Genomic DNA, 17,847 nt, shown 5'->3' with positions numbered 1-17,847 from the left:
CCCCAGGAGGCAGCGGGGGCCTCTTTCATCGCAAGGGGACCAAGAGCTCCCTCATTGCTAGTGCGGTGCTCGCTTGTGGGTGAACGGCCTCCGGTGAGGGAGACAAATTACACCGTTCTTAAGCTCCAGAGAGGAGCACGACTGGAGAAGTCAACAACGGAAGACTTGGAAGGCAGAGGGTGCGACATGCTGTTAAAGAATGAAAAGCAAAACAGGATAGTGAGTGCTGGGTGTCGGGAGGGACTTGCTGCTTTTGCAGAAGGCTGAGCCTGATGTCTTTAAGAAAGAGAAAGAACGAGGAACGAGGAACGCTGGAGTGGGGAGGCAAAGGAGATAAGACAGTCGCTGAGGAGGGAGAGGCAGGTAGCCGCGGGCCTGGGTGGGAAACCACTGGAGTTTCCTGAGGTGGAGAATGAAGGGGTGGGTTTCTGTTGGTGAAAGGCCCTTTCAGCCTCCGGAGAAGTACTGATGGTAAGCAGACCGAGGCTGTTTGCAGCCGCCCAGTCCAGTATTCTGGAAGCAGGAGGTGCGTGGAGAGGTCAGGAGGGAAGGAAGGAGCTGGGGAGGAGGCAGAACCAAGGTAGAGCCAGAGAAGGAAGCTCAGAATGAGAACCGAAGATTCCTGCTTCTGGTTGTCCTCATGGTCCGTGTGAGTGAAACAGCTCACTCCATCCTGGGGTCCCCACCTCTACAGGGGACATGTCCCATCTTCTCTCGGAGACCCTTCCCCGCAGAAAGGTTCAGAGATGCACACGGTTTTGCTCCCCCTCTGTAAGGGGTAATGGCCTCTCTGTACCCCTTTAAATAGACTCTCGAGACAGCTAAGTGTTCCTTTTTACAGGAACAGGTTTTGAACACGGTTCAGTGGCCCGAGTTGCCATGGCAACTTAGCCTTCAGAAGTCCCAGAGACAAGATGAGGAGGAAACATTGCTCTGTTCAAGGCTTCAGGAAGATGGGGGAGGCTCCTGGGGCACCAGGAGGAAGGGAGCTGGGGGCGAGCTGGACCCTGGAAACCCAGGGCCTATGTGTCTCCTGTTAACACCTTCTCTCACGAGGAGCTGTGACCCCGGGAGCACCAATTAAGCTTCCCCTGTATAAGCCCCCAGAGGCAGACTATTGATGGGGATACAAGGAAAGGAAAATTTTTTCTCAGGCATCCCTGTCAGGGTGGTCACTTGCATATATCACTGAAGACAAGAGGATACTCAGGATAAAAGACCTGTAGAGCCAAGAGAGGGCCCGGCAGCCTGTGGTCCCATCCCCTCCATTCATACGTGAGGCAGTGGGAACCAGAGAGGGGAGCACTCTGCTGGGGTCCCAGGCGCATCAGCGGCAGGGGTGGAGGAAGGAAAGCCCCGGTTTCCAGGACTGATTCCAGGCCTGACGGAGGCCCACATAGCAGGGGCTAGGGCTCCCCACAGCTGTGCCCGTGCTTTCTACCTGACAACTGGGGGACTCCACAAACCAAGACAGTGCTTCCTGAGATGAGAATGAGGCATGACGAATGCACTGTTGTAATTAAAGAGGGGTACTACCAACACTAAAAGAAAGGGAGGGAGGGGCCTTAATGACCATCCACAGAGGAAGGACTGTTTAAACTGCGGAACATCTATTCGTATGGAGGACTTGGAAGCAGTTAAAAAGAGTAAGGTGCTCAAGTAGCTTTGTGTATGCCCACACAGAAAATGCTGAAAGACATGGTACTGAGTGAAAAAAAAACAGATCACAGGACAAAACACCCATTATGATGCCATACATATAAGATAAATAAGAAATAAAACCCACAAAATACCACTGCCTTGCAAACAAAAATCTAGGGGGAAAAGTATACCAAATAGTTCAGTCTTTTGGTATATTTTTTTCTCTTTAAGTTGGGTGCTTGTGAAGATTTCTCAAAATCCAGGGGGTAGTATTAGTATGGAATCCTCTATACCTGCGAACAGGTTGTTTGCTTGGCGTGTTTAATTATGTCTATAACATACATAAATATATGGAATATGCAGGATTCTCACTGCATAGACTAATCGAATCATCCATGTTACTGTGGGTGGGCGTTTGGGTTGTTTGCAGAGTGAATAATGATGCTATTATGAATGAAGATGCCTTGAATGTTCTTGTCCATTTCTTTGGGTAGATCTACACTCTCATTTTTATTAGGTGAAGTTATTGTGTGGTAGAATGGCTAGGTCAGTGTGACTAGACACTGCCAAACAGTTTTACAAAGTGTTTGTGCCAGTGTATTCGCTCATTCAGCAATGTGGGACAGTTTTCATTTCTTCACATTCTCATGAACACTGGCTCTGTCTGTCTTTTCCGTCATCGCCATTCTGGTGGGTGTGTTGTGATATCTCATCATGGCTTTCATTTCCCTGATCACCATGGATACCGGGTCTCTTTTCATAGGGCACTGCCATTGGGACAGCCTGTTTTGTGAAAGCCTGTTCAATATTTTTGCCTGTTTTTTTTTTTCTTAAAGATTTTATTATTCATTTGATGGAAATCACAAGTAGGCAGAGAGGCAGGCAGAGAGAGGAGGAAGCAGGCTCCCCGCTGAGCAGAGCGCCCATTGCAGGGCTTGATCCCTGGACCCCAGGACCATGACCCAAGCCGAAGGCAGAGGCTTTAACCCACTGATCCACCCAAGCGCCCCTTTTTGCCTATTTTTAAATCAGGTCATCTTTTCCTTGTTGATTTATATGCATTCCTGATACACTGTGGGTACCTGAATTGTAAATATATTTCTGTGGCATGTCTTTTGATAAACAGAAGTTCTTAACGCTTGGTATAGTTATCATTTTCCCCCATGTGGTTGGTGCTTTTGTGACTTGTTTAAAAAAATATATTTCCTACTTTAAAGTCATGAATATGTGTTATCTTCTAAAAGTTTTAGAGTTTAACCTTTTGAGGCTTAACAGACCTTTAAGTCTATTATCCACTTGGAATTGATGTGTGTGTTTCATGGGAGGTAGAAATGCATTTTCCTTCCTTCCCCAGTTGTCCCAGCATCAGTGACTGGAAAGACCTGCTTCTCCCTGCCCCACGGTGGTGGTGGCCTGTAAGTCAATAATCAGGGGCTCACAAAGGGTCTGGCCGCTGTAGCCCCTTAGCCTCTGTTGGGTCTAGCCTGAAATGAATCAACATTTGTTTGGTATCTATTTATAAGTCCTATTATGTTTTTAAAGGAAATTCAGTTATTAACAACTTGTATTTCCGTTAGTATCCCCCACCCTGAGAGATTGTAAGATGGTCATCAGGGAAATACTGCACAGTCATAGAATCTTTGCTCAAATTCTGTGTGCTTGTTGAGCCATCGGCCCATTGTTCATTGTGCAGACACACGCCAGAAGAGGGCCCTGTTTGTCCGCGTGAGCGAGGGAGGGCCAGGCCGTGGGAGAAGACAGCCTGTCTGAGGGCCTGTCTGCCTTTGATGGCAGGACTTCCCCTGCAGGACTTGAGTGTTCCCTGCCTTGGGCCCTGTTGTTCATTCCTTCACTCCTGTCGAGTGGGCCACAGCCAGAGTCTGGGCACTTATGAGCGCACAGCTCCTCTCACAGGAGGCTCCAGGACAGGCCGGGCCCAAACTCACAGAACCGAGCACGGTGGAAGCCAGGTTTCTCAACGTTGGCACCGCGCACAGCGTGGGCCAGATAACCCTTCGTTGTAGGGGTCTGTCCTGTGCCTCATAGGATGTCAAGCAGCATCTCGGAGCTCTGCCCTCTCTCTAGATGCTGGTAGCACCCTCCCCCATTGTGACCACCAGATAAAGTCTCCAGATACTGCCTATTATTCCTCTAGAGAACAAAACAAACCTCCACCTGTTGAGAACCACTGATCTAGTGCAATCCCACATTTTGTAGATAGGAAGCCAAGGCCCCAAGAGGGAGATGACTTTCCCAGGGTTACAGCTAGTGCGGGAGTTGGGGTGAGAAGCAAAGACCCTTACGGTCAGCGTACTCAGGGACAGTGGACTGCTTGGCAGAGCCTTGTCCGTGGCGTTGTTGGTTTCTGTTTTGGTTTTGGTTCCAGCTCCACATCTGAACCCTCTCTCTCCTGCTTCCACTTTATAGTCCTTTTCCTTTAATTTTTTTTTCCTTATTGCATAACTGAAATGAAGTCATGGCTAGAAAACCCAGAGAAGCAGAAAAAAAGAAAACAGAAACCACATTGCCACATGAAGATAGCCACTGTTCACATTCCGAAGGGTATCCTTGCATATTAATATTAATATTAATAATTTTATTAATAATTAATATTAATTTTATTAATATTAACTTTTCATTTTTTAACTTTGTTAAGAGTAACGTTCACTGAGCTAGGAAGGGTGGTTACCTGCATGGGGTGTGATGGGAGCAGGAGATAGGGGTCTCCCACTTTTCACTTTACACTCTTAATTATTATTTGAATTTTGTGCAATAAATATTTTTGCTTTCTTTTCCCTTCAGAGGAAGTGCTCACACATTTAACAAATGCACACAATCCTGAGGCATGGGGAGTGAAACAGCAAAGCCCACCCTGCACTGTCCATCTCGGACCCTCACTCCATATCCCCGCCTGCTCTTGACCCACGGTTGTTTTTCCCATCGCCCTGACAAAAGACCCCTCCAGCCACGGAGGAAGCACATCCTGTCCCCACATCTAGGCATTACTAAGCAGCACCCCTCGGCCCACCTGCCAGCAGCATGTCTTCAGCTCGGACTCAGAGCCCAGTGATGTTCTAGACTGAACATGAGCCAGGCTTTGTGGAAAGGAGGCACCTTGACTCCCAGTAATACCTTTCTTGTACACCGCTTTACAGTTTTTTTGTTTGTTTGTCTTTTAAGATTGATTTATTTATTTGAGAGAGGGAGAGAATGAGTGAGACTGCCAGGGCCGTGGGCAGAAGGAGGAGGAGAGAGAATTTCAAGCAGACTCCACACTGAGCCCAGAATCTGACTCAGGACTTGCTCTCATGACCCATGAGATTAGGACCTGAGCCGAAACCAAGTGTCAGACACTCAACTGACTGCGTCACTCAGACACGCCATGGCTTTACAGTTTTTAAGTACTTTGACCTCCTTTCAGATATGTCCCAATCTAGAAAACAAACCCACTAGCTTCATCAAACTTGGTCCGACTGCTGAGAGTCACAGATTCTGCAGACATGACTGAGAGTCCCCTCCCCCGCCATGGGCCAGTCAGTGTGTGGGATTTCAGGACTCAGAGGTCATTGGACAGGATCTCTTCCCTGATGGCACCGTTCCTAGTCAACACCTTCAGTCTACAGCATAGAAGGTTAGCTGTCCAAGGATGAGGCAAGACTTTTCTGTGGGGAGCCCCCAAGGATAGAATGCCTACAAGCCGAGGACTTGGGGTCAGAATCCAGTTTGCTCTCCAGCTAATTACTGGGGAGCAGATGTCTCCAGGCTTCCAGGAAGTGGTGTCGTGGTTCCAGCCGCGGCTGCTCAGCACAATCGCTCGCAGAGCTCCTTCAGCATCCCCTGTACTGCATCCCGCCCTGAGGAGGCCCTGGCTGAGACCCCAGGCCCAAATCTCCATGCTTGAGTCCAATGTGCAGCCAGGGTGGGGAACCCTGGTCTAGGAGGAATCTTCTGAGCCAGGGTTTCCAGAGGTTAGCCATTAATGTGTTATCACAATTCTTGCCATATCTACAGACTCCTAGTCTCCTTGTTTGCAAAACATTTTTATTTAAATTTACTTTTTTTAAAAGATTTTATTTATTTATTTGGCAGAGAGAGAAAGAGAGATCACAAGCAGGCAGAGAGAGAGGGGGAAGGAGCTCCCCACTGAGCAGAGACCCCGATGCAGGGCTCGATCTCAGGACCCCGAGATCATGACCCGAGCCGAAGGCAGAGGCTTAACTCACTGAGCCACCCAGGTGCCCCTTAAATTAACTCTGTAACTTAAGTTTGTCTTAAAAGGGTGCTTTCATTAAAACAAACAAAAAACCATTATCTCTTGCCATCATTAGAAAGCAACTAGAGCAATAAATTCATTCAAAATAAAACAGAGTAATGTAATTCCAGCTGCTACCTACCCAGGCCTCTGAGCCTGAGGCCTGCTCTCTGTTAAAAATGGAGTGAGCAAATGTTAGGGAGGGGGTTAGCTGTGCTGGGACCAAATGGAGACTTTCTCATTGCAGTTGTCAGAAACTGAGAAGGAAAGAACTTTCTCACCATGACTCAGTGTTGTTAAATATCATTTCCCTGCACCTCCAATACCCACCTTTTAGGAAGTGCCAGCCTTGGAAGACACTGACATGCACTGGGGGCGGGAAGTGGTGGTGGGGAGCTACGTCTTAAGCGTTTCTTGGGTGTAGATCTTTCCCAGCTGACCAGACATGACTGTGATCCAGAATCATAATTCTTTTTCCCCTTGACCCTTCAGGGGGTAGGGAGAAAGAGCAGAGGTGAGACATGGTAACATACAGCATTATTCGAGTGAGGAGCAGATTGGTGGGGAAAGACCCCCCCCTTCCACACACACACACCCACAGATGCACAGAATCAGATAAGATCACAGACTTATTTGGCCAGGTTTACAAAGAACTCCTGGAAGTGAGGGCCCCACAGAGCCGGAGCAGATGGACTGTATCACTGTCGAGCTTTCCACTGCACCAGGAATCCAGGCCAGGAGGGGCTAGAAGCTGGGGCTCATGCTTTCTGTGCACAGCTGGGTGTGGGAAGCCTAATTTGTTGCTTGCTTCACGGGTCCTGTACCTTTGGGGCTTAACATCAGCACGCAAGGAACACTTCACTAACCATTCATGTGTGTCCATATAAGGAAATGTTTAGAATGCTGGGCTCTCTGGTTAGGCCCTGTACACCCTCCCCCCCCCACACACACACTCCTCCCACCAGAATACCAGAGTGGGGTTTCCTAGGGGGTGGGGGGGTCCTCAGCCTCCAGTTCCTAGCTCATTTCTCCACACTCGCTTGACAAAGACAAAAACATAAAATATTAGTGTTAGTGTAACCGTCTTTTGGTTGCCTCAAAACTTAGAATATTAGGAAAATAGTGTTCTGAGACTGGTTTGATGATTCCCTTTAGGAGATGGGCTAAAACTGATACATAGTTTTTTCCACCCAGAAACTGGAGCCTAAAGGTAGCATCTGATGCTGTTGTATGTAAATCCGACATGTGTAGGATTACATTGACACTTTTTTTTTTCCTTTGGAATATGTATCCTGAATCTGTAGGGTGTCCTTTACACAATAGAAATCAAGTCTCCAGTTAGCCTCAGGCTGAGTGAGTTGGGAACATGAGGTTTTGTGGGATTTGGTGGAAATCCCTCATGGTCAGGGGCGCCTGGCTGGCTCAGTCAGTGGAGCATCTGACCCTTGATCTTGGGGTCGTGAGTTCAAGCCTCATGTTGAGCAAAGAGTTAACTTAAAAAATAAAAATAAGAAACCCCCCAAACTTAAATCAGTAGTTAAAAATATTTTCCCCCAAAAAATGAAACCAAGGAAAGAAATCCCTCATGGCCCATGAGTTTTAATAGCAAAGAAAAAATTTTAAAACTGAAGCCAATACAGAAAATAGTCATCCATTGAAGAATTTGTATGAGGGTCCCTTACAATAAAATATGTTTGCAACCCGATTCCAAAACATCTTCACTTGTACTCCTCTGTTGACAGAGCACAATTTCTTAGTAGCTCTCCGTTCTTATTGATCACTGCCTTCATAGCCGTATGGTGTTAGGAGTTGTCCTAAGCAGCAGAAATTATACGCATGAGCATGGCACTCTCTAAGTCCAAAAGTGGCCTAATGGCAATGGTCACTCATGAGCTCCTCCCAGAAAGAGCCGCATGCAGAGAGCCCCATGTGGAAGGAGGAGCATACAGCAGTTCCCCAGCAAGGAATTCATTGAATTCCTTTTGTGTAGAGCAGTCACATTTCTTCACACTTTAGAAAACCCATTATGGTTGGATCCTGGTTCCAAAAAAAGAAAAGGCGGGGGGGGGGGGGCTGTAAAAGGAACATTTGAGAGACAACTAAGGACATTGTAGTATCAGCTGCATTTTATATGATCTCAAGAATATCTTTGAATGCCTGCACTCGCAGTACTGAGGATCCTCTCAGTTTTACTGCTGAAGTAGCGAAGACTGAGGAAAACAATGACTTCTACTTGCTGTTGGTGATTTAGTAAAATGCACGGAGTCAAAGCAGAAATGGGAAAAGAACGGGTCGCTCCGATTATGTCAAGACTATAAGGATGTGGATCGTTCTTTTGGATATTTTATAGGTTCGGTGTTTTTCATAACACAGGGTTGAAGGGGGGGAAGAAACTTCATTATGGAATCTGGAAAGTTAGAAGAAAAAGGGTCACTTAAGCAGACAAGGTCACAGTGTATAAGGAGGAAGAAAAGTTATGAGGGTTTTTGTTTTTTCCAGCTACTTCTGCTAGTGGGTGAGATTTATTTTTGGTAACATATGCTTAGGAGCTACTTCTGACCTCATTTTTTTTTTTTTTTTTAATTTATAAAGACATCTGCCAGTGCTAAACTCAGCCAGGACTCTCCTGCTGCCCAACCATTTGATTTATAAGCAGGAAAGATCCGTGTAGAATCGTGGAAAGGCAGATGAAGCCAGGAAAGCTGTCTGGTCCAAATTAGAAAGAGAGTGCACGGGATTGTGAGCGGCCCTGAGTGAATAGCCAGCAGGCCACGTCAGCTGCCCTCTTCCCGAGGGCCACGGTGGGGAGGCTTTCCCTCCACGTCAGCGTCTTTTAGGGAAAAGAAAACAATAATACCTTCTCTCTAGGTGCCATTTAAGAGCAATGTCTCAAGCCCAGCTTTTTTGAAGGTTGCTGCCTTTCCAATCTTGTTAAGGGTGGAATTTACTAGTAGGGAAAGCATTAGGGAAGAAAATGGCAGAGCTGATTTTCTAGGTAGCAGCAAAAGCACCTTCATCCAATTATAAATCAGATCATGTTACTCTCCGGCTCAAAACTGACAGGTGGCTTCTCCTTGTACTTAAAATTCTAGCTCCCAGCCATGACCCACGAGATCCAGAAGATTCAGCCATGCCTATCCCCCACCCTCATTCATATCTTACGACACTCTGTCCCTGGGTGCGCAGTGCAGCCTCACAGCAGACTTGGAAGTTCGGGGTACAGATAAGAAAACCAAGGTGCACTGAAGGTCTTGGTCAGGGTATGGTGAGATCCTACCATCCTTGGCTTCTACCCTTATGCTTACTGACATTGACTTCCTTGGTGTTATAATTCAAGGGGCACCAAGAGGACTTCCCCCTACCCCAGACAAAAGCATCCTTTCCCCTTTCCATCAGTGTCTGAAATTCTCCTGTTAGAGACTTTTGATTTGAAATGTTACCTGATCTTTAAAAGTGCCACTAAAAACACAAAGTCTGCTGAGATGGGTTTGGAGAAAGATAGCTAGTACTTTAGTGGGTAATCATTTGTCGAATAATTTTGAGGAGGTGGGTGGTCATTCAGGCAAGGGTGTGGGGAAGCATAAGACTCCTCCAGGCCAAGACAAAAACAAAGACAAAGCAAACATTAAAGGAGACTTCTGTAAAATGTTGATGATACATGCTAAGGGATGAAAAGAGATTACAGCAGAGTGGGTGTTTTATGCTCCATTATTTTATTTTTTTAAAGATCTTCATCTGAGAGAGAAAGAGAGAGAGAACATGAATGGGGAGGAGGGGAAGGGGGAGGGGAAGAAGCAGACTCCCCTGCTGAGCGTGGAGCCCCATGCAGGGCTTGATCTCAGGACCCTGAGATCGTGACCTGAGCCAAAGGCAGATGCTCAACCAACTGAGCCATATCTCATTATTTTAAAATACATACTTAAATGTTAACATGTGTAGAAGAACCTGACAGGATAAAGCCCAAAATTTATCAGTGATGACCCCTAGGTGGTGGGATTATAAATTTCTTCCTTTAAAAAAAAAATGGATGGGCATTTTCTTTTCCTTCTTTCTTCTTCTTCTTTTTTTTTTTTCCCAAAAATGAGCATAAATACTTGAGCAGCAAAAAGAAAGAAGCTTAGAGTACCAACTTTAAAAACATATCTGCTGTGATGTCCCATACAGCATGGTACCCAGAGTTAACAATACTGTGTCCTATACTTGAAAGCCGCTGAGGGAGTAGATCTTATAGGATCTCCCCAGCACCACCACCACAATACAAAAGGGTAATTGTATGAGGTGAAAGATGTGTTCTGGTAACAATTTCCCAATCGTCCAATCATCACAGGGACACCTGGGTGGCTCAGTCAGTTAAATGTCTGCCGTGGGCTCCAGTCAAGATCTTAGGGTCTTGGAATCGAACCTCTCGTGGGGCTCCCTGCTCAGTGGGGAGTCTGCTTCTTCCTCTTCCCTCCCCCTGCTCATGCTCACCGTCTCTCACACTCTCTCTTGCTTTCAATAACTAAATAAAATCTTTTTTTAAAAAATCACATTGTGCACCTTAAAGTTACACAGTTTTGTATGTCAGTTATATCTTAGTAAAGCCTGGGGGAAAATCTACCAAATTAACAGTTTTTCAGGGGACAGCCCTTGCCTGAATTAAATATTGAGTGAATTTTCAGAAGAAAATGACAAATGTCAGCTCAATGAATACATATCAAGTAACTAGAATGTTGGTGGGAGTGGGTGTTTTTAGAGATCGAGGATAACAACTTTGTAACTTCAGCGCCCTTGCTCCTCTGCTAGCCCAAGGCAGGCAGTCATAATCGATCCCGCTGAGCCTGAACGTGTTGTCAAAATCCTCTCCAAGGGCAGCCACTGCCTCAGTCAGGGGTGGAACTGGAGATGACCCCAGGGCCACTGCTCGCCTCATGCTGCCTGCCGCAAATCGTGAGAAGGTCTCCTTCCTTGATATGTTTCCCTTCTTTCTTTTGAAATATTACCATAATATATTGACTTTTAAAGAACCAAATACATCTACCAGAAAATGATCATTATAAATAGTTGGTCTCTGGTGTCTGTGGCGTGCGTGGCGCCCACTAGGCTGGGTGGAAAGGATACTGTCTTCCTAAACCACTCAGCAATCCTGGGCGGTGCTTTTTATCACCTCTGCTGGAAATCATTAGCCCCTTCCCCCAAAATAAACAAACCCTGACAAGATGACATTATCCCCAAAGAAAGCAAAATAGCCCAAGACCCCTGGAACCTGCTCAGGCGTCCTACCTTCTCGGCGCCGGAATGCATCCTGCTTTGGTATTTAGGAGGCAACCAAGATGCCCACGTCTTCTTGGTCAGATGCAAAGTCCAATATAGACAGCAAGGCAATATGGCAAAGTGTAGAACATGAGCTGGATATTATTAACCAGTCAGCTGGTTCTGTTTCAAGGCAGCATGATTCAAGGAAGACCATGGGTCTTTGTTCCAATGAAGACTCAGACTTAATTCCATTTTTTCCCAGTCCATGAATTTGCTGATTTCTCATTCCAGTGATTTGCAATGAACATCGTCTCCTGGGGCCTTTTGCTCTCGCATTGGCCACATTGTAAGGCCAGGCCCTCCCTCCTAACACCCAGCTTATAGAGTGTGCAGCTCAGTGGTTGGGAAGGAGATGTCTTGTGGGGGCTGGTGCCCACTGGACCTAATGAGGAGTAAGGGAAACTCAGATGGTAAGAACATTTGCCACCCAGAAGGTTCCAAATGGCCACTTGCAATTTAAAAAAAAAAAAAAAAAAAAAAAAAAAAGTCAGCCTTCCCATTTGGAGACTTGCTACAGGCATTCGTTCTTCCTGCCTTTGTCCTCAGGAGAAGGATCTGTGTCTCACTCAAGGCTGTAGAGCTTAGCAGTAGAGTCAAATGAAAGAACAGAGTACAGCTGGTTTAGGAAGGCAGCGCAGTGGCCAGGCCCTGGTCAGCAAGAGAATTCTGAGAGATCGCAGCTCTTTTACGCTGCCCACATCTGGAAGAATACACAGTGCCTTACAATTAAAGGAGTGTCACTAAGTCTGGAGACCGTTACACAGAATAAGACCAGAAATGCATCCAGAGCCCCAGGAAAAGGCAAGGCTGAGTTATATGGGTTCGTCCTAGCCTGATGTCAGCCTGACTCCCAGGTGCATCTTTGGATTTAGAAATCCTGGGTTCAAGTTTTGCCTCTGTACATAATAGCTATGAGACTCCAAGGAAGAGATGAAATCCTCTCAGCCTTATTTCCCACACCCCCAAAATGCTGGGGCCAAGGGCAAGGATCCCCCGTCTTTGAAAGTTCCCATTCTGCCACTTTGCTTTTACAATGGTATCTTACAGTGCTTCCTGTTTTCACTAACCACAAGAAATCCAACGAGGATATTGCTTTCAGGGAAAAAAGGTGAAAAGCGAGAGTGGCATTCAGCTGTTGGTTTGCAGCAAGTCTCTCTAGAGGCAGCACGAGTGCCCCCCCAACCCCCCACCGAACTCTGCCCCAGGAACTATGCTCAGAACCTAGCAACAGCCCACCAGCACTCTGCACTGTGCTCTGTCTGGGCTTCATCTTAATTTATTTTGCACCTTCCCTAGAAAGATGTGTCTGGAGGTAGCAGAGAAGCCTAAGAGGTTGTTTTTAAGGTCTAGGAATGTTCAAATTTTTTCCATATAAATTAAGGATCATTGCTTTTGCTTTCTGCCCCTGGGGTTAGGAGAGTTTTCATTGGAATGCTCTACTTCTGGATAACAGGGGAATACCTATTCTGATCTCATGGTCTTTGTCTCAAGTGAGGGGATGAAGGTAAAGTCACCAGAGCTTCACAAGCAGGCCCACAGCTCCCGTGAGTCCCTTCTCTCCTGTTCCCAGAGCAAAGAGGCTTTGGCCCAGCCTTTTCTGCAAGTCCGCAAGACCCTAACTCCTGACCACCGGCTGCCCATCGGCCCGCCCCTCCCTCAGGAGCCCCAGCAGGTGGTTTCCTGCTCTCTTCACACTGGTCTGGATCTTGTCCCCCTCGGCCTCTGCCTGCGAGTGCACGATTGCACCTTGCCTGTGGTTTGGGACCTGGCCCGTTCTCTCCAACCATCCCAGGGCCCCCACTGGCTCTGTTCAGCACACACCTTACCAAAGGCCTATTCTCTGCCAGGAACCTGGTGTCGTTGTCCTGCCTCCCAGTCTTCAGAGCCCTTTGTTTCCCAGTCACAGGTGTCCTGAGCTCTTCCCCCACTACATTGGAAACTTCATTCAAATGTAGTTTTTCTGGTCTTCCCTGCCCTCAGAGTTTCCTGCAGCATCCAGGCCCCTCTGCCCCCTGTGGGGACCCCATCCTCATCTCTGTGCTCTTGGGCTGTGTGTCAGATCACAGAGCAAGAGCTCAGAGGGTGTTTGGTGAAGGGAGGAAGGGGGCAGCACCAAGTGCATAGGAGTAACCTTCTTCCCCACACCTGGTTTGTCCGGTGGCCTGTCATCTCTCTTCAGGTGGGGTATTGGTAGACACCGAAGTGCCCAGAATTTATCAGTCCTGCCTTGATCTCTTTGCACCCTCTCTTTCCTTGGTCTCATAGAGTCCGAAGAGCTGAATGAAGTGTGTGTAAGGGTCTGGTCACCTTGAGAAATGCCCACCCACGCCTGCCCTTTCACGGATTTATTTCCCTCTCCTGGAATCAGTTTTCATCCTCATGAAGATGATTCCCAAGTTCAGATCCACTCCCCAGATTCTAGGGCCCCACACCTTACTTCTAGTTGCCCGTTAGACATCTTCTCTTGGATGTGCACAGACATCAGACCTTCATCCTGCCCAGATCTGATCTCCATTTCCTGCCACCTGCAAACTCACTGTGTCCTCAGACCCTGTCAACAGGTGGGCGTGGGTGTCCTTTCCCTTTCTGCTCCCGTCTCCCATCAGACAGCAGGTCTCTGACATCTGCTCCCTCCTCTCTGTCTCCTTTGCCACCACTCCCTACTCTTTCTTGCTCGAACTATCTCAACACCTCTTTCCTCCCCCACCACCCCCCACCACAATCCTTTCTCTCTCTTGCAGCCAAAAGGTGAAACTGCCGATTTCCCTGATGGAAACCAGCAAGGTGGCGTTCAGATGCCTGAGTGGGCTTGTAAGATCCTTCCTGATCTGCCTCCTGCTTCCCCCTCCTTCCTCATCTCATACTACCTTCCCCAGCACCAGAAGCTTCAGTCTTCAGCTGTCAACCCTTACCCTGTTGTTCCCTCTCGCTCCTGCGCCTTTGCAGGAAATGTTCCCCTCACCTGTCCAACACTCACCCCTGGGTCGGGTCTCAGCTTAGTGTCCCCTTCTCCCGAAAGCCTACCTTATCATCCTCCCCAAAAGCCTGGGTTGGTTGCCCCTCTTATGTATTGCTCTAGCCCCGTGCATGCCACAACTGTAGCAATTGCCACAATTTTCCATCTACTTGTTTTCCTCATCATCTTGATAAGCGCCATGCATCAGGTCTGCCCCGTTCACCATCGTGTCTCCAGCATCTTGCCGGGAGACTTGTGTATAATACCTGCCTACCACTTGTTGAAATGAATGATTTCTTTTCTGTTCAAGCTATATCCTAGTCCAAAAGGAAGTGTTCGATTTAGACCTTGCTTGATCTCTAGTTCGTATACCCATGTTCTCTATATTCTTGTTGGCCTCTCACGCTGATCAAATGTGGGTCTTGAATATAGCTGGTCCTTCCAAGAAGACTCTCTTTCAGTCAGTGTTTTCATGGGATGAATCACAGACTTTAGGGCCCTGGACTGGGCCTAAATTAGACAGTTCAGCCCACAGACAGCTTGGTGGGGGCCCTGAATTAATAAAGACTCGGGTAAGTTTTTAAAAAGAAAACCACTGTAGACTGAAGGGTCCTGGATGACTACTTGGAGGTAAAGCTTGAATGGGGCTCTCAGGGAAGGATAAGGATGAGTAGAGGTTGGGAGGATGGAGAAAGAATTAATTTATAGGTGCAAATTGGCCACGTGAGCGGTCCTCTTATTCACCTTAGTATCAAACCAGCAGATCTCTGAAAATTAGTGACCTGCAAAGAAATTACTTACACGAATTCAGGATGGGGGTTACTTCTGGAGATCGGAAAAGAGAGGTTTCAGTAATTCCCTGTTTCTTGGGCTAGAATGTGGCTCAAGACTCTTCATTCTTCAAACTGCCTGTGTATGTCACAACTTTTTAAGTTTAAGGAACGTTAGTAGCTACGACTAAAAACCCAGTGAATACAGCAACAAATGATAAGATCCTATCAGATATGAGTGAGGCTAAAAAGTTTCTCAGATGATGAAATTTTAAGTAATCTTCTGTTTCTATTTTTGATAATTTTACTTCTTTTTTCCAACATGTATATGTATCATGAGGGGGGAAAATAATCCATATTTCCTCAGGCTTTGCCCACACAGGCTGCCATGGAGAAACCAGGGGTATCAAAGCAAAGCAGCTTTTGCCCTTAATCCTGTCAGCCCTACTGCTTCTTTAGCGCCACATGGGCCTGGGTAGGAAATGTCACCTCCCGGAGAGTCTCAGTGCTTTGGCCTGAAGGATGGAGACCATAAGTCTACCTCCTAGAATATTCTGAAGTGCAAAGCAAATGACGGGTACAAAGCACCTGGCACAGAGTTAGCGTTCAGTACGTGCTCATTGCCTCTCCTTCCCCGAAGAATGAAGCAATTATGTTGGTATAGCTTCTCGCTTCTAGGGAAAGACCCTCAGAGACCATTTAATCCAACCTCTTCATTTTGTTCCATTTAAGTTGTTCTTAATTGCACATGATAAATCAAATAATATAGATGAGCTTATGATGAGAATCATCATTCTAAGCCCCGCTGCACCTCTTCCCACCTGTATCCCAGTCCCCAAGGCAACTTGTTTTCATCATTTCTATTTCTAGCTCTTGTCATCGTTCTCTCCATGATGCTTAATAATAGGAGGAGAGCTTCTGTTTCTTAATTGGCAGCTCTAGACATGACTTACTGACTCCCTAGTTGGAAAGATGAGATTTCAGCTCATTTACATCTCTCCCCTCACTTCCTTTTAATATTTGATTGTTACTTATTACCTCTGTTGCTTCTCTTGTAATCAGAGATAATATACTTATACCACTGTGGCTTCTTATTGTAACAGTATTTACTGTCTTGACTCCTGTCTGTACAAGATGAGGAAATTAACATCCCCACCTTCACTTCTAACACTTCCACAAACTCATACCCCGCCGTCAGATACACTTTTACTTCTCTGTGCTCAAAGCTGTATTTTTGTAACATTTGTATTTTCTTCTGCATCTGTAACTTACCCTTCAGTATAGCTTAAAGAAAACAAAACAAAGCAAAAATATACACAATTTGCGCTAGGAGTTTATTTCCTTCTCTCTAATGCCAGCTCAAAACCCCCAAAGCTCCATATTTTAAAGTTAAAAAGTAGTTACTTTCAGAGTTTTTTCAAATCAATTTTTTAAAAGTAATATATGTTCAATGTAAAAAATTCAGTATATATATAAAAAGTGGGGGGGGGGAAACAGGGAGAAAGAGAGGGATAGAAAATCAAGAACACCTGCAAATCCCACCACTTGTAGCATTTCTTTAAAATGCTTCATATAATTTACACAGGGTAATCAGTAAAACTGAAGAGAAAATACTTTCATTAGTAGTAAAGGGAAACGTGGCCCACATCCTAGAACAGGAGAGATTCTGTCCTAAGTCTCAATTCCCTTATACACTGTAGACATTAAGTTTTCATTGTACATGTTTACTGGGCATTTGCCATCTAACAGACACTGGGCTCACTGTTGGGACTAAAATATGGTCAAAAATAGACATTGTCCCTACCTGCGTGAAGGTTACATTCCAGTAGGGGGAGGTAGATGTTAATCAAACAGTCATGGGTAGGCAAGGATAAAGTATAAAAAAAAATTGAGTTCAAAGTTGAAAGGAAAAGAACTTGATTCTTTGAGGACACCTAAGGAACCCACCCAGGCTCAGACCCCCCCCCCCCTTTCTTGAGGGGGTCAAGAAAGTCTCCCTTGAAGGAATGGTGATTGACTTGAGATCTGAAAGAAGAGTGGGAATTTACTAAGCAAAGGGAGTGCGGGCAAGAGGTAGGTTTGGGAGCCTTCCAGAGAGAAGGTAAAAATTCTATGATGGGAGCACAGTTGGTAAATTCAGATAACAAAAGCTGTTAGTTATGGCTGCAGCAGAAGGAGCCAGGGGCACGTGGGGAAGCAACCCACTCTCCGGGCACTTCACATGCCAAGGGCTGGATGGGTTCCTGGGCCCAGTGGAAGGCCAAATGTGGATCCATTGAGATAGAGATTAGGTAAGGAGGAGGTTGACCCGTTAGCGTAGATGCCCATGACAGAGGCTTGTTGGGCTCCCTGACCCAAGCCTTTGTGTGCTCTAAACTGGACATGTTTATCAGTTGCAATGGCCTCATCTAAGGAATGCCAAACAGATACCTTCCCTGAAAGGTGTTGCGGGTTTGTAGCCACCTCATTATGCAAATGGCCACATAGCTCATCCCCTAGGACCTTTCAGGCAGACGCTTCCCCACCTCTATTAGGAAAGCACATTCTTCTGTCTTTCCTCACCTTCATTAACAAATTGCTTTAGGAGGTAGAGAACACACAGGAACTACATGCTGGAAGGAAGTTCCCCTTGCCCCAAAGAACCTCTGGTCCTGCAGTTGTTAATTGGAGGACAGGGGGATATGCAGAGAGGGATAAATGGAGTACTCTTGTCCCTCCCAAAGAAATCTGAAAGGGAAGCTCACCTTGTAAAATGAGTAAAGCAACAACTTTGCTCTTGTTGTAGAGGACCCTTCTGGGTCTTCTTCCTTCCTCCATCCCCTAAGGTGGCGCCCAATGTCAATTTTATTACATTAATAAAATAGAAAGCTGATAGTTCATGCGATAGGCAACTTTTCTAGTAAGTTCATGCAATGGGCAGCTTTTCTAGTAAG

The 17,847-nt window shown here is 46.3% G+C and overlaps 1 protein-coding gene across 4 annotated transcripts in view; it reads left to right on the top strand.

Annotated features, from left to right (window-relative positions):
• CYFIP2 (cytoplasmic FMR1 interacting protein 2) overlaps positions 1-17,847 on the top strand; it is a 125,505-nt gene that overhangs the window by 91,640 nt on the left and 16,018 nt on the right. The window lies entirely within an intron of this gene.

The sequence above is a fragment of the Meles meles genome, chromosome 3 (genome assembly GCF_922984935.1).
Source record: "Meles meles chromosome 3, mMelMel3.1 paternal haplotype, whole genome shotgun sequence".
Taxonomy (NCBI): Eukaryota; Metazoa; Chordata; class Mammalia; order Carnivora; family Mustelidae; genus Meles; species Meles meles.
This window is presented reverse-complemented; position numbering and strand designations above follow the sequence as displayed.